Source organism: Ambystoma mexicanum, chromosome 4q (genome assembly GCF_040938575.1).
Source record: "Ambystoma mexicanum isolate Mex_15411 chromosome 4q, UKY_AmexF1_1, whole genome shotgun sequence".
NCBI classification, from domain to species: Eukaryota; Metazoa; Chordata; class Amphibia; order Caudata; family Ambystomatidae; genus Ambystoma; species Ambystoma mexicanum.
The window spans coordinates 525,191,006-525,214,009 of record NC_090928.1 but is presented as its reverse complement, the minus strand read 5'-3'; the positions used below and the strand labels follow the sequence as shown (position 1 = coordinate 525,214,009).

The 23,004-nt window shown below is 46.2% G+C and overlaps 1 protein-coding gene and 1 long non-coding RNA gene across 2 annotated transcripts in view; one reads left to right on the top strand and one right to left on the bottom strand.

Annotated features, from left to right (window-relative positions):
* The window catches only part of CFAP61 (cilia and flagella associated protein 61), a 2,971,729-nt gene that overhangs the window by 910 nt on the left and 2,947,815 nt on the right, over positions 1 to 23,004 (top strand). The gene's annotated exons all lie outside the window — the stretch shown is intronic.
* Positions 16,895 to 18,140, bottom strand: LOC138468542 (uncharacterized). Its single transcript, XR_011268313.1, has 4 exons — positions 18,053 to 18,140; positions 17,413 to 17,555; positions 17,242 to 17,326; positions 16,895 to 17,127 (listed from the first exon to the last, which is right to left on the bottom strand). It is a non-coding gene; the product is annotated as an uncharacterized lncRNA (long non-coding RNA).

Here is a 23,004-nt window from a genome sequence, read left to right as displayed (position 1 = left end):
ATGTCGGGTTTAGTGTTTTATACTTAATTCTTTGGTGGCTAACCATTTAATGGAACGTCTATCTTCAGAGGTGGGATGCCTAGGGCGGTTCCTATGGCATTATTTTTGAGGGTTTGGAGTTTGTTAGTGTTGTGATTGCTGGTGCCCAAGTAGAGTGCGTTAGTAATCCAATTTGGACATGATGTGGTCAGAAATGGTTTACATGCGTATAAGAGTTTACATGTGTAACTAGTTGCGGAAGATGTGGCATTAACTTGTCTGTTGAGGGTGAGTGCTGAGTCGAGGTAGAAACCTAAGGTTTTTACTTCCTCACCGACTTTTATATTGATGCCATCGCTGGTGATGGAGTTGTAGTGTGTGTGGAGCTTGCTCAGTCTATTAGTAGATCCCATGATGAGAAGTTCAGTATTTTCATCATTAAGACATAGACCATGTGTGGCTATCCAGGCTTGTATGATTTGATCAATTTTATTGATTAGTTCGACATCTTTGTCATATTCTCCCTGAATGGGGATAAGTATCTGAGTGTCGTCAGCATAGTTGGTATATGAGACACCCAGTTTGTCAAGAATATCGAAGAGGGGCTTTGTAAACATGTTATTCAAAGTGGGGGAGACGCAGGATCCCTATGGTACTCCGCAAGTACTAGGAACCGGGTCAGCTGATGAAGAGGGTGAGAAAACTCTGATGGTTCTATTATCTAAGGAAGAGTTGATCCAAGTGGAGGCCTCTTTGGAAAAATTAGCAGCAGATTTGAGGTGGTTGCACAAGACTTTCTGGTCAAATGCAGCGGATAGGTCAAGGAGAAGGAGAATGGAGATTTCTCCTTTGTCTTTTCGGTTAGTCAGTTGGTTCTTAAGATCGAGCAGGGCCGTCTCAGGGTATCTTTCTCGTCGCAGTATTATACAACTGTGGGGTGTCAGCTCCAAGACAGACCTCTGCTAGCAAGCAGCTACTTTAAATCACTTGATTTGTATAGCTCTGTCTCCCATTTTATAGCTTCCACCAAGCCAACTCGAGTTCAGAGGCTAACAACGCACCAAGACAGTGGGAGGGAAATGGACTGGGACGAGGAAGATATGCACTCCAGAGTAGTGAAGATTACTATAATGTCCCGTTTGTTAGGGATGGTAGCCGTGACCACGAAAGCTGATTTTATTTCCTCCTCCATGTCATATCCGTACCATTGACTGAAACACATTGTTACCGCCTACTGGACACTGTACTCTTAAGGGACCCGCTGATAAAGGGGGTGGGGGGTGGAAACTCTTAAAGGAGATTGCAGTTCAGTTTCGGTTATGCTAATAAAAGGACACAATGTGTCCCAGTACTGTTGTGTCCGCAGGTCAGGCAGGCCAAGGCTGGGGGCACCCAGCCGATATGCTGGGAGCACCCAGCATACATCTGTGGAAGAGGGCGCCCTGTCAGCCCTTGAGCACACATGCTCTTCTATGGTATCACCCAGGCTAACACTTGACCCGGTGACAGAGTTGCCCAGCAGGGGCACTGGCACCTCCATGCAGAGTTGCCCAGCAGGGGCTCTGCTTAGACAAGGGGGGGCATCATGGACAGCATTGCCCAGCCGGGGCACTGTCAGGGTAGAGGGCCCTGCAGCAGCAGGCCCTCTGTCCACATCGCAGCACCGGAATCGCGCTGCAACAAAGACACCTGTCGGGCACGAGTCAGTACGGATCGACTGACGAGCTGGAACCGGCTCGTCCCCTTTATTAATATGGTCACTGACATGTGACATGAGCACGAACCCTGGGAGATACCATGCTCCCAGGAGGGTGACACACCACAAGTACATATCTTGTGTCCGTGTCGTCTTTCCACCCGTGATTACCGGGTAACAAATGGCGATAAGGCCGTATGGCAACCCACGCCACTCCAGCATCCAGGCATTTGCTGAAAGTGCCAGCATCGCGTCAGCGCTTCCGCATGGGGGATCCCGCTGTGCTCCACATGACCGGCGATCCCGCAGGCATCACTCCAGCCCATGCCTCAGTGGCACATCCTTGCACGGGCAAACCAGCCATGTTCCTGTACATCAGGTGATGCTGCCACATCGATTGATCCTGACACAGGCACCCACCAGGCCATGATACCCACCGCAAGCAGAGTAGTTTTACTCAGGAAACCGCTCCCCTTCACCCTGATGCCCCATATGGAAAAGGCCCCAGATGGGTGGAGGACTTCCAGGACTTTGTTGGAGAAGCAGGGAAGGGCAAATCACCTGCACTACTTGACATCTTTGTGAACTTGGTGGGTAAAGGGATCAAGGCCATCATAAAAACAATCCCCTGGGAGGAGAGAAGCTCATTTGAAACACTGAGGCACTGAACAAGAAGAGTAGCTCACAATACAGCCCAACAGAGACTATGAGCGATATGTGTTCAACCAGTGCACGCAACAAGCACAAGAAACCATTGACAAATTCATACAATGGCTATGATGAAAACGAGTACACTGCCAATTTTCTCAATTCTGGGACAATGAGGCCATCAGATTAAGAATAATTGAAGAGTGCCTGTCCTCCTAATTCAGGAAACTACTACTGGTGAGGTAATTGAGATGGCTAGAATCCATGAGAGAGTTGATGCCCAAGCAGCGTCCATTGAGGGTAACCCCCATAAGAAACCAGAAAAGGATGACCTAATGGCCGCAATACAAACACTAAAACCTGGATACCGCACGCAGCCCGCCCAGCGAGCACCATTCCGGCAACCAGCCTGGATCCAGAGACTATACTACAGATGCGAGCTGGCTTTCCAACATGCTGGTCCCTACTTGGCACTCTCCCCAACAGCGTTCCAACAGCAGGAGGGGGGACACGTCCAAACTGTCTGTCAAGAGGGCCGACCTTTTCCCACACCAAGGATGAACCCCACAATCACCTGGAAACAAAGAAACAGAAACCAGCCACCCTTGCAGTACAGAGGGAGACCACAGCAAGGGCACACCCTTGGGCCACAAAACTGACTTCCCTAGAAGAGATACCAGATGAAGGGTACAGCCAAACAGAAGACTATTCCTCACAATACCCCAGATATGGCGATGAGTATAATGATCCACCCTGCCCACCAGAGGATAACTCTGTGAACTCGACTGACCAGTATTACCCGACCAAGTTTAATCAAGAATACCAGGACGAATATGTGAACCTGATACAAGACAGCCGTGAAGCGTGCAATGCACCCAGTGTCCATCAGCATGGGTAACAAGCTCCACTGTTCCTTGATAGGCACCGGTGCAACTGTCAATATCATGGGGGAACAATCATTCCTACAGATGTCCTCAAAGCACACGCTCGTGGAGGACATGGTGAGACAATGCCTACTATGCCAATGCACCACAAGGGCTGAATCCCTGATACCGATACAACCCACAAGTATACCAGCAAGACCATGGGACAGAGTGGCCAGCCTTGTTTCTTGGAACAGGGTAACCTCCAGTCCAATCAAGGTAGCGTAGGCGGCGGTCAAGACTAGGTCTCAGGAGGGGTGAGAGTGATTGAGGGCCCACAATGAGCACACACAGTAAACAACACCAACAATTACTCCATCAGGTGCATATATAAAAAATACATATATATTTATTAAAGGCCTTTTAAATCAAACACAAGATGAAACTCTGCAATATTAACAATACTAACACAACCGTATAATAGGGAACATATATATACAGTAACCGTTGGCCTAAAGCAATATTCAACAAGTATGAATCTACAACATGTAGCAGAAGAGAGTCAAACAGTGCAAATATACTTTAGGAAATTCTTCAAGAGTCTCAACCCTAACAAATAGGCAGTCCAATCCCTACGCCTTGTGCTTAAAATTATGTTTAGCGCGTCCACGCTCGATCGTGCAAGTACAAAACAGGCCTTCTTCATGGTAGTGTCTCAGGAAGGGGGTAAGGCGATGAAGAATAGAGTTCCACTATTCGAGGAGGCTCTCCACAAGGGCGCAAAGCTGTTTCCAGGAACCGGGAGCACAGGCTACCCTAACGAAGAGTCGCCCTTGGGGGACACTTGTGCATAAAAGTCTATGGATGCGCCAGGGGCCACCGGTAAGTGATGCAAGTACTCACTGACCTTTGACGCAGTCCAGACCAAACTTTGCCAGTCAAGTCCAGTTCTCTTGCAGGTTCGAGTCCTGCATTTGCACGTCTCTCCGGCTTTCAGGGGCTGCGTTCCAGGACCTCAGTCTATGGCGGGACAATGGCCTTTTCTTCGCTTCTGGGGAAAGGATTGGCCAAGTTCCACTGCAGGTAATCTGAGGGCACAGCAGCATGGCACCCATGAAGCTCGTCACCACAGCAGAGCGACACGGGTACTGTGTAGGCTCGAGTTCAGGCAGACTCTCCTAATTCCAGATGTAGGAATGCTAGGTGTATGAAACTCAGCAGGAGCGTGCCTTCTACCAAGAGCTTACAGTTCCCAAAGTCTCAAGTGTGAACTTGACACAGCAGCGATTCCAGATAAAAGGTCAGTACGAGCTTTGGTCCAGGATACTTGGCTCCTTTTACTAAGTCTGGTGTGAACTCAGAAGATCGGCATGGAATGGGTGTAGAGTGCCTTCTCTTATCCAAAGTCTCCTTCGCGCCAAAATGAAGGGAAACCAATGGGAGATCTGCTCATATTCAGCCATCCCAGACATGGACCAATCACAGACCACAGTGGTCCCAGTCATCCCAGCACACCAGGCATACTGGCACCCAGGATGTGTATTGGAACTAGACAGCTCCAGCCCACATCCTGGGTGCACACACAAGGCATGCAGAAGCTAGTGAAATCTTGGTTTTGCGCAGGGGTCTGCATGACCAAATAAGGAATTTCCCGGGTCTGCTCGACCTGGGGAAGGGAAAGGGACAAAAAGGCCAAAGGACAGCACAAAGGACCTTGTGGCATGGCCATTTTAGGCACTGGCCACTCTCCTGGGCCAAACGCGGTAAACGCGGTTTGGACCATTGAAAAGAGTCAAAAATGCTTTAAAAGTAACTGCTGCCGCCAGCTCTTGTTACTCACCGGGGCCGGCGAGTGATCCGGGCAAGCGACCAGGACGGTTGTACTGGATGTTGCTTGAAGAGCTCGAGATGAAGCCTCCACCCGAGCCTCCTCTCTGTTGAGGGAAATGAGCTCTTTTTGATGATATGACTCTCAGCTGCACTAAATCACAGACTGAGAGACCGATCACCCAAAAGAGCGGGGAGAACACACCGCCACGGACCCAGCTAAAAAGAAAAAAGACAATTGGTAAATACTTGGGGAGAGCAAAGATCACCACAAGAAAAGCCTCACAAAAGCAGAAAGTACCTGGGTCACCCACTCCCCTTGTAATTGAAAAGGAACAGAAATGGAATTTCCCCTGTAAGTATAGAAAAGATATTAGCTTCTATTTTGATGGTTCAGATAGGAATTAATAAAGAAAAGTTAAGGAAGTCTTACCAGAACAGGAATTGAAATAACCTAATCAATCCAGGTTAGAAACAACAGAGGTACAAAACAATAAACAGGAAGGTTAGTAGGGATGCTATACCCGGACGGCACGAGGAGCGCACTAGATACGGGTAGGTGCACTTCTCAGCAAGGTGTCCCTGTGTGCACTTTCAGAAATGAGTCTTTGTGTACAATCAGCAAAGCGTCCTTGCGTACACTTGAGGGAATAAATCCAAAACAACGGAATGGAGTCGAAATCCACAAAAGAACACTGGAATTGAAGAAGGAAACAGTTCCCAGTACTTGGAGTCAGCTGGGAAGGTGAGGAAAACCAGGTGAAGGCGGTGGTAGGTAATTCAGGACAGACGTTTCTGTACGGTAAGAAATAGCGGAAGGCAATCCAGTGTACAGGCAGCAAGATCTGGTACACAGGCAGGCTAAAGACAGTACAGAATCAGGAAGCAAACAAACCGTAGGACAGGCAAAGGTACGGTACACAGGTAGGCAGAAGACAGTACAGAATCAGGAAGCAAGCAAACTGTAGGTCGGGCAAAGGTCCGGTACACAGGTAGGCAGAAGAATTGAGAAGTCTCAAGGCAGTCCGTAATTGGAAAAACAGGAATTGGTACACGGGAAGGCACAGAAGACGAAACTTCGGATGCCGGTTGCAACGTTAATCAGAAGCAGCGTCCTTCCCGCTGCAGTGCCTAATATACCCAGGAGGTGGAGCGCCGTAAGCCTGTCAGAACTCACGTTCCGAATAGTCGGAACTACACGCAAAAGGTAGGTTTCCTGGGAGTTGTAGGCAAAGGCTGGGTTGTCGATACCTTTGATGTTGTTGAGCCCAATCTCCAGGGTAACCGCCACCGAGAGAAGTAAGGGGCTGAGAAACGTCGGATACTTTGGCGAAGCGTCACGACTTTGGTAGGTACCTTGAAAGTGGTCTGTTTCACCTGGCGTGATGAAGAGGCGCGCGGGTCATTCAGACCCCGATGTGTGACAGCTCTGTCCTGGGCACACTTGTACATTCACCAAACATCCTTTGAGGGTGTCTAGGGCCTTAAAAATGAAAAAGGGACCCAGGCGCACTGTACTGGAAGGTACATTGTGCACTGATAAAAAGTTACCAACAAATGGCAACAAAGTGAAAGACTAAGGGAAACAAAGTCTCCCAGTACTGACAGTCTGAAGGGCATGTCAGTTTCCCCATAACAAGATGATTAAAAGCCCAGCGGAGTACAGCATAAGGCTGGGCTCCACTGGTAAAGGTCAGGCTAGGATGGTCACACAAAAACAAAAAGTTGGGGGGTTCACAAATGGAGGGAAAATTACCCATGAATGGAAATTTTTCCCAACAATCATAATAAAGAAAACGCTGACAACAGTGTTCCCACAGGTAGCTGCCCTCATCGATGAAGTACTGAGTGAATGGGGTATTCCAAACACCATAAAATCGGACAACGGGCCCCCGTTCAATGGCGACGAGTTCATGATGTTCGCAAGGCACATGGGTTTCGATCACCAGAAAATAATGCCCAGATGGCCACAGGCAAATGGAATGGCCGAGAGATTCATGTCCTCCATCAAGTGAACGATCCAGAAGGCGCGCATAGAGGGCACCTCTGCTCACCAGGCGCTCAGCAGTATGCTAAGAGACTATATGAATACAGTGCATGAAGCCACGGCAAAAACACCTTCTGAAATAATTATGGCATACCAGGTGAGGACCAGACTTGACAGAATGCCACCCGACAGAGGCGGCACCGATGATGAAATGATACGAAGGGACACTGAAAGAAAGCAGCAGGACGAGGAAGAGGCTGACCGTAGGAGAGGAGCGCAGCCAAAAGAACTAAGAATAGGTGAAGTCCTAGTGAGGCAACCGATGAAAAAGAAAACAGACTCCAGGCAGAAGCCAAACCCACTCAACATGATATCGATAAAAGGGTCCATGGTCATAGCCAGAAATGCGGACCAAGAAATTACCAGGAACATGTCACAGTTCAAGCGCCTAGTGAAGGACGTTGAAGAGTCCGCAGCAGTGATGGAAAGCGAAAAGGAAAGAGATGACCCACTGGATGACCCTTAGAGGCCCCTGATCTCCATAGGAGGGAAAGCACTAGGACATCCACAAGGTCCAGAGGATGAGGCATCCACCAACAAGTGGGAGCGACCCCAGAGAATGAGCCGGAGACACCCCCTCCCATGACTCATATAGGAATGTTGACACCACCAACGAACATAATAGGGGGAGTGGTGTTTCCGCCTACTGGACACTGTACCCTTAAGGGTGACCCACGTGTTCAGCACACATGTGGCCCGAGACAGGGAGGAGTTGGGGGTGGGGTGGAAATGCGGAAGGGAGATTGCAGTTCAGTTTTGGTTATGCTAATAAAAGGACACAACGTGTCCCAGTACCTATCCTGTGTCCATGTCGGCTTTCCACATGTGATTACCGGGTAACGCACATAACAATGTCCTGTGATTACACATAGTACACTACAACCTCCCCCCCAAAATAAGTGTTTTAGGTCATCTCCTCGATGCACCTTGTTGGTAGACGAATGGTTCTGTGGGGACAATCCCTTCTGATTTTGAGTGGTCTCCCGTCTTGCGCCTCCTGCCTAATGCTCTGTTCTCACATCCTCATCCACTGTGTATCCGGATTCTTTCCGTTGGTCATGAGATGACTTCTCTAGTCAGCCCATCCCTCTGTCGGGTGGACTTCATTTTCCTGAAGAAGGATGCCTTTATTGTTATTATTTTGTAAGACCTTTCGGCCATGACCATCGACCCTTTCTTCTTGGTCACTAGGAGTGGTTCTGGATCAAACAGTGACATTCCTTAGTGGGTGGCAGCCTGTTTCACTAGCACACACTCTCCTTCATTAATTACTGAGGGACGTGCTTTTCATTTATTGTCTGCATACTCTTTAATTTTCCTCTTCCCTTCTTCATCGTTTCGTCTTGTTTCTTGGTCACTAAATTTTCCCCTTCACTTGTTTGATGTGTGAGGCAGTGTGGTGCACACCAAACGTCCAAACATCTGTTACCCCGGGCACTTCCCCGTGGTGCTATGAAGTGTGTTTCTGCAGTCACGCAGGAGCTGATATATTGTTTCTTCTAAGGGTTTTTGTGTGATGTTCGATATTCTCACTGGTCTCTTGATGTTGACCATGAAATGCTCAACTGCTCCGTTTGCCTGTGGCCAAAGTGGTGTTATTCGTCGGTGTTGGAAACCTAGATATTGGGCGAATCCCTTGAAATTGTTCCCTGAAAATGGTGGCCCATTATCCAACTTTACTATCTTCGGTATGCCATAAATGCAAAATATCCTGGCCAGCGGTGCCATTACTGCCACGGCTACCCTCACTGGATTGAAGAATTTGTTTGTCTGGGTACGATGAGTGCTCATCCAGTACCACTAGGATGTATATTCCTGATGGTAATGGTCCACAAAAGTCAATGGCCACTTCTTCCCATAGTAGTTCAGGTAATTGAGTCATTTGTAATGGCTCAGGGAAGTTATGTGGTTGTAGGCTTAAACAGATTTGACAGGCATTTAGTGTGGCTTCCAGCATGCATGCAAACCACACCTTCTGGCGCAGTAGCCTCTTGGTGGATATGATGCCTCTGTTGCCCTTGCATGCTAAATCTATTACTTGCTGCTGGAGGCTTGAAGGTATATTGAAGGGCGCTTTGAAACAGTATGTTCTTAATGTATAAGCGCCTAACAAGAAAACAATAAATAAATCATGATTTATGTTTCCTTTCAGGACCAAATTCGATGGTGACACTGACAATTCCTCTTTCAAGCATGGCAGTGTTCTCAATAATGAAACATCCACCGCTGCATTCCTTTCTGCCATTCCTTCCGCTATTCTCCATCACCCTAACTGTGTGCATTAAGCAGCCTTGGCCAGCATCGGTCCTCCAGTGCATGTCGCGTGAGGTCATCTAATGCTACCAGTGTCGGTCGGGCATGGTGCATCACGTAGTTGACATATTCATCTGCCATGTTAACTGATGGTGACGGTCTGGTAATGGATGATGGGATTTGAAGTTCGCTGGATTAACTTCTTAGTCTTAACCCCTATCGTGCAACGCAGGGTGGCATTTGAGCAGAGGGTTTTCCATAAATTGTGATGAGGACTTGGTGGTCCGTGACGATGGTAAACGGTTTCCCAAATAGAAATAAGGGAAAGTACTTGCATGCACCGACCACCGCAAGACTTTCTTTCTCCGCTTGTGCGTACTGTTGTTGAGCCTCTAGGAGGCTCTTGCTGGCATAAGACACTATTCATCTTTCTGAGCTGGTGCTACCCAAGTGTTGTGCTAACATTTCTCCCAGTCCCACTGGGCTAGCATTCACCATCACTTCGGTGTGTAGGTTAGGGTCAAAGTATGACATGCATACAGCAGCCGCAATATCACATCTGATCTTATCAAAGGCCTCTTGGCACTCATGGTCCCAGTTACATTTGTGGTATTGATTTGTGAATGATCTCAGTGGGGCACTGGTGGATGTGAAATCATGTAGTTACCTCGTGCAGTAGCCCGCCAAACCTCATAAGGATCAAACTTGTGCGATGCTGGTCGGCCGAGGTGCCTCGGTTAGTGCATTTTATTTTGTCTGGGTCTGGTAGTATGCCTTTGTCTGAGAAGATGTGACCGAAGAACTTCAATGTCGCTTTGTTGAATGCACACTTGTGTTTGTTTAAGGTGAGTTTCACCTCCTCTAGGGCTTTGCACACTCTAGTAACGTAGTGTTGTGTGATTCTTGTGATGTCCCATAAATCAAGATATCATCACTGTAATTAAGGAAGTTTGGTATGTGACAGAGGATCTTCCTTCCCCTCCTGGAAAATTTCGCGGAGGATATGCCAAAGTGCACTCTCTTATATCTAAAAAGACCCATATGGTATGGTAAATGTGGTGATGTAACAGGATTCCTCACTTGTTTCCAGCTGGTGGTATCCCTTATTCTGGCCCAGGCGGGAGAATATCATGGCATCGTTCAGTAGGTGCGTCATATCAGTGATACGGGGTGCTTGGTGGTGTTCCCTCATTATCACTTGATTTGGCACTCTCATGTCTATGTGCAGTCTGATTTGGTTATGGGGACCTTTTTTTGGAACTGGCACCACCGGGGATACGTACGGTGTGGGTCCGGTTGCTGGTTCTAAGATGTCTGCACGTATCAGTAGTTCTTTCTCAACTTGATGTTGGCTATTGAAGGGTATCCCTCTGTAATGTTGGGCCATAGGTGTCATGGTAGGGTCTATGTATAGCTTGATCTGGCATCCCTTGAGTTTTCCGATTCCTTGGAACAGTGCTGTGCACGTGGCCTCCGTTTTGTCAGCTGGTGTTGTATATCTGTCAGCTGTTAGATGTATAGGATGTGTATAAGGTTAATTTGCATTGCAGACTGAAAGTTCAGGATGCATCCGCATGTGGTCTTGGTTTCAATGACATGTATCAGAATGTGGTCAACTCCTCCTTGTAGGTGCAGGTGGTGGTTAATACCCCTATGCATGTGAGCAGGGTCTTGGTTCAATAGGCGTAAATGTCATCTAGGGCCCTTTTTTTGTCTTGGAATATGTTTCAGTAGCTGAAACACACTCTCTGGCATCATGTTCAGCGTGGCTCTGGGGTCTATCAGGAAGTCATGTGGTTGTCCTTGTACAGTTAGTGGAAGTATTGGGCTGTGTGCTATAGCGGTTGGATTATGAGATGGGTCAGAAATGCGAGACAGGCACAAAGGTAACGTTTTCTCAGAGTTTTGCCATTTATTTAAATCAAAAGGGGGTTCTGATAAACACCTAACTTGCCCTAACCTAACAGAGAGGTCCCAGACTAAAAAACTAATAACAAAAGAAAAATGACCTAGTGTCCAAATTACCTCTGGCCCTCACACTATACACAATCAAATTATGCAAGGAAAATATGGCTAACATTTGGTTCAAATATTACAGTTTTGTAATTCAAACTTAAATGTTTCTTGGAAGCACTCCTTTAGGGATGTATTCCCGTTTCCCTGGATCAATTCAGAACTATTCAAATTAAAGATGTGCTTTAGCAAAGTTGTGTTAAAAGAAATAGAAATGTATTTTTCAACCACAAAGTCTTCCTTGAAGGAACAACTGTTCTTTTTACCACAGCTGGTTGATAGTTCAAATAACGCAATGTCTTCCTCAATCTCTCTTTTCAAGGATGCTTGACTTGTTCCAAAACTTAAAAGCAATTGTTCTGTTATCATAGAATACTTTTCTTCAACTGAAAATATCTCCTTGTCAAGATAACGCGTTGCTCTTTCCCAATACATCTTGTGAAAATATTTGTCAGGATAGCAAACAACAATTTGCTTCAATGTGGTTATGGCCTGTCAGCAAATGATAAAGTATATCATTTCCTTTTCTTTCAACAAAAGTTCTTTCCACAACTCTTTCTGCCACAAAGTTATCAAATCATCAACTTCTTTCCTGGTCCACTCGCCTGCCAGGAAGATAACTCCTACCACTAACCTCAACCTTGTTGGTTTGATTCCTGTATTCTCCACACCAGTCCTTCGGAGCGGTTTAACAATTTCTTGACGACTGGCAATGTGAGATACAAGATTTTCCAAAACTATATCTCTAAAAAGGGAACTTATGCTTGGGTGTATTATTAAGGGTCTCTCACAACCTCTTGGCTGTTGGTAAGGCTGGTTATGAACATTTTCCAGGGGATGTCTTGGTTTGTTATGTCGGTAGCTTATTGGTGATGGGCAATGATGGTTAGCAACTACTCCCACTGGTAATTTGCTCCAGGTTTTTTGACAGCCTCTTGGCTGTAGGCAATTCTGTTTACAGCCTTTCCCCTCTTAGTATCTGCCCAAAGTCTTTCTTTGCCACTTAGCTTCATTTATTTTAATTTAATGGTTCATTACATATATTCTGCTTGGATTGATTAATTGTTCGATATTCAAAAGTATTAAGTTGTGATGGATTTCTTCCACGGAGTGCCCCGGTGCCAGCCTTCACTCTCCGACCACTCACTGGTTCTTCACGGTGGTTCCCTCTTGCTGTCGGGCCTCGCCGCAGTGCTTCGGATGTCAATTTGTCTCTTATCCCGCTTCAGCAAGCCTCAGGTAAGTTGCGTGGCGGTTTACGGGAGCAATGGAAGCTCTTTTAATCTTCTGGGGCTTCTCCAGTCTGCTTCCTGCTGCTTCGGTAACGCATCTCCTTCACAGCTGGGCTTTGTGCGGGGTCAAAAATGTGAGGCGGACAACTTGATGAAAGTTTTACAACAAATGCCATTTTTATTAAATCAAAGATTGGATAAATGCCTCACTATCCCTACCCTGATGAGGATTTCCCTACCTCAAATAAACAAAAGGAAAACTCTCTAACAAAAGGGTTCTGTTCCTTACATTTGTACACACACCAAATCAATAAGGAAACCTCAAACAGAACAGTTTAGGTTAAAACACAATAGCTGCTTCTTCCGATAACCTGGGTGAATTCCCATTCCCCATATTTCAGCAGGTCTTTCTTTAAATGTTCAAAAAGGTTAAGGAAATTCTGTATCATAACAAAAGGTGCCACTTCAGTTCTTTTCCTAATTCAACTTGACAACACAAAGTTCCAACTTAGATTGCAAGGATAATTCACAATTGTTTAACAACACTTTCCTCTTTCCAGTTGTATTCAAGGTCTTGAGACAGCTTCTTGTCATCAATTAGGAATAGCTTCAAAACAATTGTCTTTGTCAGGATGTTTTGGTACCACTTCGGCATAAGCTTTATCCCACGACAATACTTTAAGAGCTTTTACCTGGTTTACTCTCATGCCAGGTTTACCTCTTCTACCACACACATTTCTGGCGTATTCTTGCCAGAACAGAACCAATGGTTACCCATGCTCTTAGTCTGGTACACTCCCCTGCCAGCCAAGGAAAACTACTGCAGTTCACTATATGGGTATACTCTCCACCTCCAAGTACTTTTGTGGTAAGGTTCAACTTTAAAGGTTTTAACAAGGTCTTCTGCTTCAGAGCATCAGATGAAGGATTCTCTTCAGGGGACACAAGAATCACAATGGTGCTATTTGCTACGCCTAAGTGTTTGCCACACACAAGACAGGCTATGCGTCCTTCCTCTTGTATCAGAAGGGCAGCACTCCTGACAATCTTGTTTCACCTTTGTATTATTAACCGAGGTATGCTTTTGCCCGCACTCCTCTGCGCCAAAATAGGTAAGGAACAAAATTGAAAAAGCCGTTGTATCTCAAAATAGAAGTTTTCTTTGTTTGGGTTGTTCTGTTTTTTAGCCCCTTTCTGGTGACGCGTGTTTTGGCGTATATATAACAGTACATTCAGGATTAGCACAATGGCTCAGGAGAGGGTACAGGAGAGCTGATGGGACCCCAGTACAGCATTCCTTGCTGTTAGGAGAATTGATTGAAGTAATAACATACCCACAAGAGTTAGCATTGGTGAAAGGCCAGGCCCACACTAGAGGGGAAGACACCATTTCAAGGGGAAACAAAGCAGCGGATTATGAGGCAAAATGTGCAGCATATTTTGGATTATTATGGGAACCCGAAGAAGAGGCCCAAAATACCAGGAGGGGCGAGAAACATGGTGTCGAGAGAAGGGTATAATTACCTACCAGAAACTCGGATCATGGAATTGCAGGGAGCTGCACCCACAGAAGAAAAGGAGCTCTGGGTAAAGGGGGACAGTGTTCCATATCCCCCACAGATACCCTATGGCAACAGAACACAGGGAAAGTGGTCATGCCACTTGCGCTATTGAAAACAGCTCTAGCGCAGTTACATCATCCAACACACACACACACAGGGAAAGAGGTAATTGCAGCACGCATTGGAGAATCATGGTTTTGTCCCAATTTAAATGAACATGTGGTGAACTTCATTAGTACTTGGTTAACCTGCCAGCAGTTCACCGCTGGGCACACACTGAGAGTTGCGAGAGGAGCCATACCCAGACCCGAAGGCCCATTTTTGGATCTCCACGTTGACATGATCCAGGTATGTCAAGGATACCGCTACATGATAGTGGTTGTCTGCCCATTCTCGAGATGGATAGAAGCTGGACCCTGTTGACATGCTGATGCTGTTGAGCACTGTCCGATATTGTCACACTCTTGCCTATGCTGTGTTGTAAGGCCAACATAAGAGCCACCAGTTCAGCTGCTTGTGCTGAGTAGTGAGGCAGCAATCGTGCACTCGCTGCTACCTCACTTGTCCAGTCCTCTTTTAGTCTTATCACAGCAGCTCCGGTCCTCCTGATCCCATCACTTTGATCGATAGTAGAAGAACCATCAATGTAAAGCACTTCTCTCCCCACAAGTGCATCTTCCTCCACCTTGCATGTCTCACTGAATTGCTCTATATTCTTGGTGCAGTTATGAGCCCAATCCCCTGGTTGATAGACATCTGCCATGAATAGTGCTGGATTTACTTTCTTGCACCTCACTATCTTCAATTCTGCCTTGGATAGTATTATCTCTATCTCATATCCTGATGTTCTCTGTGTGGTCAATGTGCTCGCGGTTTGTGCAGTATAGCAAACGGGACATGCTTCACGTACAGGGTGGTGGTGCACCCCATTGTCACTGTTGATGCTCGCTCGACTGCAGCAGCCAATGATTGTTCGCACAAATAATGTCCTCTCATCACTGGGTCATGTTGTCCACTGTAATAAGCAATTGGCTTATGGCCCATGCTTGTCTTTTCGGTCAAAACTACCTTTATCACTACACCATCAATGTGCGAGAACAAGAAAAACTCTTGTTTATAGTGTGGAGTCCCTATTACTGGAGATGTGTATATATTGCTTGCTTCAGCTTCTCAAATGCTTCAGTCATTTCCTCTGTCCAAGTCAGTGCGTTTGCTCCTCTCTGTGCTTCTTTCAGGCCAGTTAGAAGTGGTCTGGTGTATGTGCTATAGTCAAAAACCCATGCTCTGTAATAGTTGCACAGCTGTCATGGCCACCAACCCAGGGCCATCACTTTCATCCTCCAAAGGGTCCAAATGGACCTTGTCCTGGCGCCTCTGGCGCCAGGCTCATAAGAAAGTGTGCTCTGCATACTTTGAGTCCCAAGCACGTGCTTCCAGGCCGGGCCTGGCCATTAGAAGGCATTGGAAGGCACGTGCAGAATTCTATGGGAGTGGTGAGGTGGGGCCACAAGGCGGAGCCAAAGGGGAGTGGCTGGAGCCAGGCTATTTAAGCCAGCCCCACACGCATGCAGAGGCTTCGCGTTACTCTGCCCTGTGCAGCGTAACACTTACCGCCGTCTGAAGCTCTTACCTGATTCCAGCTCAGCACGCATCTCATCAGGGCCTGGACATGATCTTCATTGCGAGCACCTTACCTGAATCCAGCCATACCATCGCTCATGGTGCTGCGCGCACCTTACCTGAATCCAGCCATACCATCGCTCACGGCGCTGCACGCACCTTACCTGAATCCAGACATACCATTGCTCACAACACAGAGCGCATCCTACCTGTTTCTGCAAATCCATCGCCTGCAGCTCGCCTCATCCTCACTTGTCTGAGCGCACCTACGCGGGGGGAGTCTTCTCATTCAGCATCGTCGTGGATCTTCCATCTACCAGCTGCTGACAGGTTCTCGGATCGCCGCTCTCCATCATTCGATGCCAGGCTATCCCTGCAAGAGAAAAGGAACGCACAAGGTTAGAAACTGCATAAACATTTAACGCTTGGCCGTGCAATACCTAAACCTTGCAAATTACCTAGAAACCCAACTTACCCTCCAGTGGGGCCGCTCCATTCCCCTCCTGGCACCGTGCAGGGTTGTTTCTAACACCGCGACACAGCGGGGCCATCTTCACACCTATTGGGAAAAGGAAAGACATTATTAGAATTACAGGCAAGAATCATTGGAAAATACATAGCAAAAACGTACGGACAATAATCATTGTTACGAACACTTACCTCAAAAGTGGACTGGTCGCATGCCGGTCTGGCCCGTCACGTATACAGACCAGTGAAGCAACTAGGTCTATCTACAGCGCCCCTGCTGAAGAGAAGCAGGACGGAGAGCTCATCGTTACGAAACAGGTGAGAGCTTATGGGAAAACGCATGCTCCTCTCATTCTGGAAAGGAATAAACAATTGGGTCCTCCCTAGTTTTTGTTGACGGGGGGGTCAAATCTGTTGGAAGGGAGAGTCTAAAGAAGAAAAACAGTAAGATACAGATTGACTACCCCTCTCTGAAAGTCCTGTATGTCACACAGGTAAGGGTGGAGGTTACCCTGTCTCGATCATTAACAGGGTTAACACATTAATGGGGAAGTATTTGAAGCTAAATGCAACTTTGCAAAACATAAATCTCTTTAATTATTCATAAAAAACACATAAAAAAACATTACAAACATTTTGCTCTAATGATCATCAATCAGACCATATAACATGCTCCTATTGTAACAACAGGGTACTGCAACTTGAAATTTCTTCCAGCATAACAGTTAATATGAATATGCATACATGACATAGGAAAAAAGAATTTAGTTTTCCTTTAATGGTCGACATATGTTTCGGCCCTTGATGGTGTACCACTTATGTCAGCAGTGGTCAGTAAAATAGATGTTGGGCCATCTTCAGGACAAGGGTTACTTCTAGAAGATTAATCTCGTTCCCCATTTAACGTAGATTGACGAATCTAAAAACATAAGTATACATATATTAGTATAAAAAAGAGATTCTGCTCCCCAATAGAACTTAGTGAGAGGTGATGGCTAGTATATATTATCCTAGACATTGACACAACACCCACCTGCGGTCCATAAACTATGATTTGGACTTCTGAGCTTTTTGGACTCCTGGGTGTAGCAGTAATTAAACATCCAGTGTCTGGTTTCCTATATTAATGAGGAAAATGAACTGATCAGTCTACTGTTTGGACCATATCATGTTAATGGATGCATCTAGGTGACAGAGAACTTACAGGCAAAGCACAAATACATGTGTGTCTTCTGTTCCAGTCTTAATCCTATCAGGATAGACAGTCGTCCATTTGCTGAAATATGGAGCTGTAGACTTAGCTGTTAGAACCGGCAGTAGCGGATTTCCCAGTCACGGGTGTTCTGCCTAGATGTAACAAAAGAAGAGTACTACTTGATTGGTGTATTTCTAAATCTTATTCACAGAATCAAGAAAAGAATTATCTGTTCTACATCGATTGTGCTTGAATTAAGCTTAACGTTAATGTGTTGCATTAATTACACGAGACCTATTCATGCACCACAGCATTCATCAGTTGTGCCGTCTAGAAGTGATGGTGATCTGTCTAAACCAAGGTGTATGCTGTCATCCACCTTAATTTATTCCGTCTGGCTCCTACTGCATGTTAGCATTCTGTGCTCATTTAAAAAGATGCGAGGACGGTTGAAATGAAGGGCAATTTAAAAGAAAACCGCATTTAGTGATCAAACACAAGCGGAAAAGGCCTGACTTGAAAATAGACGGCTCTACATTATCTGAAAGGCAGGCAATGTGTAACAGAAACTGATACAGTGTGAGCGTTCGTTGCTAGAAGGTGTTTAGTAACGTTCTATTTAAAGCACTGAATGTGATGTTTAGCTCACCTGTGTCAGTGTCGTTCAACATTCCTTCAAACGCTCTGTTGTTTCCCCGTATTGCATCTCATGCCGGCTGCGACTCGTACTCGGCAGCAGTTAGCTTTTTAAAGGGTCACATGATTTTTTAAAAACCATCACGTGACTTTGGCTATCCTTGATTGTTTGAAAATGGTATATTTTAATGTTAATTTACTGCCAGCACTGACACCTGCATATATTATGCAAGTATATTACCCATATTGAATTGTCCTCGTCTTGTATAAAAACCATATTCCTGATGTTATTATGCGCATTGGCAAAAGATGCCCCATAATCCAAAATGAATGGTAAAGAAGGTAAATTAGATGTTGATACTGCATCACATATTTAGAACAGCCATCTGTTTAGCCCTGATTGTAATATTAGCAGGGATACATCACTTGTATTTCAAGACCGGATGAAATGTACCGTATCCCATGTAATAGTTGTGCGTCATAGATTCAAAATCTACATTGAACGTTCTGACTACAGTTCTTAACACTATGACATTGGCAAAAAAGTGCCCCATAATCCATAGTTGATGGTTAAACAAAGATAAAAAAAAGATGGTACTGCATCTGATATTTAGAACAGCCGTCTGTTTAGCCTTGATTATGACGTTTACAGGGATACATCGTGAAATCCTCTTATATTCGAGGCTCAGGTGTAGTACCGTATAGCATGTAATAGTTGTGCATCCTTGGTTTAAAATCTGTTGTGGACGTTCTGACTGCAATTCTTTTCACTGTGACTGGTTGCTGTAAATACCAGTTTCAAAAGGCAGCCTAGAAAAAAGGGGGCCATTCCCTTGTCTCCTTTTCCGTGCAAGGTAACCATATTTAATACACAGCATTATGGCTGTGTCTTTAAAAAGGCCATATTAATGTCAAAGTGTATGTAATCTATATGCATATAGATAAAGTACGTGTGCAGACACGTACAGAGGACCAAAAAGCAGACTCATAGTACATGAAGAGAGCTATTCTTAGTTCTTCCAGGGAGGTGTATAGACAGATGGTTGTATTCTTCTCAGTCTAGAAAATCATGGTGGGGAGGACATCAAATGAAAGTGCTCCATTCCACGGCGATATTAAGGCCATGTTTCACTGTATCAAGATTGTAAATCCATTTTTGTTCACATCTGCCACAAGGTGCATTATGGGAATTGAAGTCCATGTTTTCGGATATATAGATTTCTGAAAGGAAATGTTAAATCATAATTGAAGGTCTTCTCTGAAGATGATAGTAAACACCCTGCGGGTCTGCAGACAGCACCACCAAGAGGCAGAGATGCTGAAGCATGACGGCTTCAACATTTTCATAATCGCACCGAGCCACGACGGGCCCAGTCAAATGCCATGGTGACCCAGCTCAGCAGACTCCTTTTTTGCATCTTTACTGTTGCTGGCAGTGCGGCCACAGTAAAAGACAAATGGTTGCAGATAGTGCGCTGTGAGCTGGTCCAGCTCGTGAACGATACAGAGAAAGCGTTCAACATGTTCATGGTGGAGTTGCATGCACTGAGACCTAGGACAATACAGAACCGCTATAATGGCCTACGTGATGAATTCAATTCAGTCCAATTCTGACTGCTCAATTAAGGTCCCAATTTCCTTAGATTTACCATTCTTGTACATGTCACCCCAAGTAGAGAGACCCCAGGCCCCCCAGTGTCTTCCCGCCGCCAGGTCATCCCTGCTTCTGCATACATCTACTGCCATTGGGATCTCAGGTGAATAGGGGCATTCTATCTTCAGCAATTTCAAGGTCCTGTGCAACACTTTGCTTCCCAGATCTACCACTAAGGGGCTAGTGCCCAGACAATTCAGCAACAGCCACCAGTTGTCGCAGTAGCACCGACTCAGATGTGGCTTCATCAGACAGCCACTTAGAGACAAAACTGAGTTGTGCAGCCAAATAATATCTTTCTAAGTCTGGGAGTTGCACCCTTCCCTCCTTATAAGTAGGCTCAGTGTTGCTAGATCAAACATGTGGCGAGATGGGCCCCAAAGGAATGCTCTAATCAAAGACTCTAGTAGGTATAAAAAGGGGGGTTTGATGTAATGGTGGACATTATTAAAAAAGTACAGAAATCTCGGTAAGATTATTATTTTGGCAATCACAATCCTGCCCAACAGTGATAATGGCAGTCTTGACCAAAATGTCATGGACCTCCTCAGACCTTTTACCACACTCGCTTTGTTCTGGCCACATGCATTCCCTCAGTTGTGTGCATGATATGTACCTGCAGATACTTAATTCCAAACGCCATGTTAGCCCTACCTCTGGTAGATCTCCTGCGTCCACCCACTGGAGGCCAGCCAATGGGAACAGACATGATTTCTCCTTGCTGAAAAAAATTCCAGACAACTTTGCAAAAGTTGTCCAAAACCTCCTAGACTAAGGACAGATTGTGTTGCGGGTCCCTGAGGTAGAGTAAAACCTTCTCTGCATATAATGAGATCAGGTGGCCCACACCTCCAGTACCTGCCTCCAGAAATTCCTTACGCAGGTAGACTGCCAGTGGCTCTAGTGCCAGCATATACAACATAGGTGACAGCGGGTACCCTTGTCGTCTGCCTCTCTTTATGTCCCATATCGCTGATACCTGCCTTCTAGTTTTAACCCTTGCAACCGGCGAGGCATAGAGGATGCGCACCCAACGAATAAACTGCTCACCAAACCCAAACTCCTGCAGCACTGCGAACAACCATTCCCAATATAGCGAATCAAAAGCTTTAATTGCGTCCAGCGACGCCACTGCACACTGTCCCTGACAGTTGTTAGTCTGCGCAATAATGTGTTGGAGGCAAAGTAAATTCAGGGTGGTGTTACGACCTGGGATAAAGCCATTCTGGTCCCTGTGCACCAAGCCCGCAATTACCCTACGAAGTCGCCCTGCTAATATTGTCATCAAGATCTTCATATCATAGTTCAGCATGGCTAGTGACCGGGAGGAGTCTCATTTATCTGTTGGTTTCCCGGGTTTGGGAATCAGGATCACTAAGGTTTCCCTCATACTTGCCGGGAGCTCGCCCTATGTGTAGGCTTCTTCAAATACCTTATGCATCACTGGGGCCACCACCGGCCCATATGTTTTGTAAAATTCTGGGGGGAGTCAGTTGCTGCTTGGAGTTTTACAAGTGTCCAGTGACACAATTGCCTCATTCACCTCCTCAACCGTAATGGCTTGGTCAAGCGCAGCCTGTTGCAATGTTTCTAGCTTAGGCAATGATATTTCTGCAAGAACGCCCAATCCTTCTTCCTGTGGGACCAAGTCTGCCTGCCCATATAGCTGAGAGTAAAATTTTGCAAATATATTGCTCATTCCTAGTTGTCTGACACATGTTAACCTCCTCATCTCTCAACTCTGTGGTCCGGTGTCTAGGGGGTTCCCTCTTACAGAGCCACGATAGCAGCCTACACAGTCTATCTCCCTCTGCATGAGCTCTGGTGATTATAACTGTGTAATCGAATTTTGACAGCTGCCCCAAGCTTCCAGACAGCAATGCTTGACTTCAACTAGCTTTGCTTCGCTAGATTGTTGTCCCGCCTCCCGACCCTCCATGTCCCGTATTTCTTCTTCTAGCTTCTCCAAGTCTGCCCTCAGTGTTTTCCGGATACTTCCCGCACTAGCAAGTACCTCACCCCTCACCACTACTTTCCGAGTCTCCCACATCGTGCCCCACTCTTTTACAGTGCCTACGTTGCATTCCAAAAACTCCTTTAAGGTCTTCTATAGCCATGCCTAAAGATTTGATCCGTCAAGGCGTCGGTTAGCATGTGCCACATCAGGATGGGGGGCCGGGGACCGCCTATGTTCCACTCCATCAGCAATGGCGAGTGGTCGGAGATCGTTCAACCCAGGTAGTTTGCTACACCTATATCGGCCATTTGATTCCGGCCTACGAAGAAGTAATTTGTCCTGGTGTACAGGTCATGGGGCGAAGAGTAGTAAGAGTAGCCCCTATCTTCAGGGTATAACTCTCTCCATGCATCCACCAAGTCTTAGCTAGTGCTGTATTGAGAGCTGCAGGTGCCGATCCCACGCCCCTCGTAGGAGGTGAGGACCTATCCAACAGCAAATCCCTGGCGCAGTTGAAATCACCTCCCCATATGAGGAAACACTCACAGTAATGTACTATTCCAGCGCTGAGTGTGTTAACATGTTATGGGATACCATGGTTTGGAAAATAGGAATTGATTATGCATGCCTCCACGTGATCTATGTGAACCCTCAAGATGAGGTGCCTCCCATCACTATCTGCTTCCACCTTCAACACTTGGAACGGCACATTGACACTAATCCATATAAGCACCCCATAGCATATTTAGAATATTCCACCCCATACATATGTCCATCCCAGAACTCTCTTTGACCTTTTCCAGTTCCTCTGCTGTTAGGTGGGTCTCCTGTAGTAGGGCAATAGACACCTTTTTCCGATTTAGGAAGGATTTCACACGATTTCTGCGCAGGTACGTGCCATGCCTCGCACATTCCATGTCAGTACCTTAATGGGGGATGCCATACATCTTTCTAAGTCTTACTCTCCTCTCTCTGGAAACCACCTGCCACCACACCATCATGGCCGTCCCCAGGACACAGATCTCCTCCAGCCACCCAGTCCCCTTCCGCTCACCCAGCCAGCGAAACCAACCAGTTCTAATGTGCACCCATTTGCGTGATGAACAAATAACCAACAACACAACAAACCAAAACATAAACTTGTGCCCAGCATCTGCTCCATACCCGCAGCCCTCGTGCGTACCTGCACTGTTTGGGCCTATCCAGGCCATTGTGTGCAAAGTAGTCGGTGCCAGCAGCAGGCCAACACCAGCCTATGCGTGGGGTAGACCTTTGAACACAGGCAGGTCAAACCTTTCCCCCGCCAAAAGTAAAAAACAATATATGCAGCGGTAACCGTTCTCAGTTTACATTC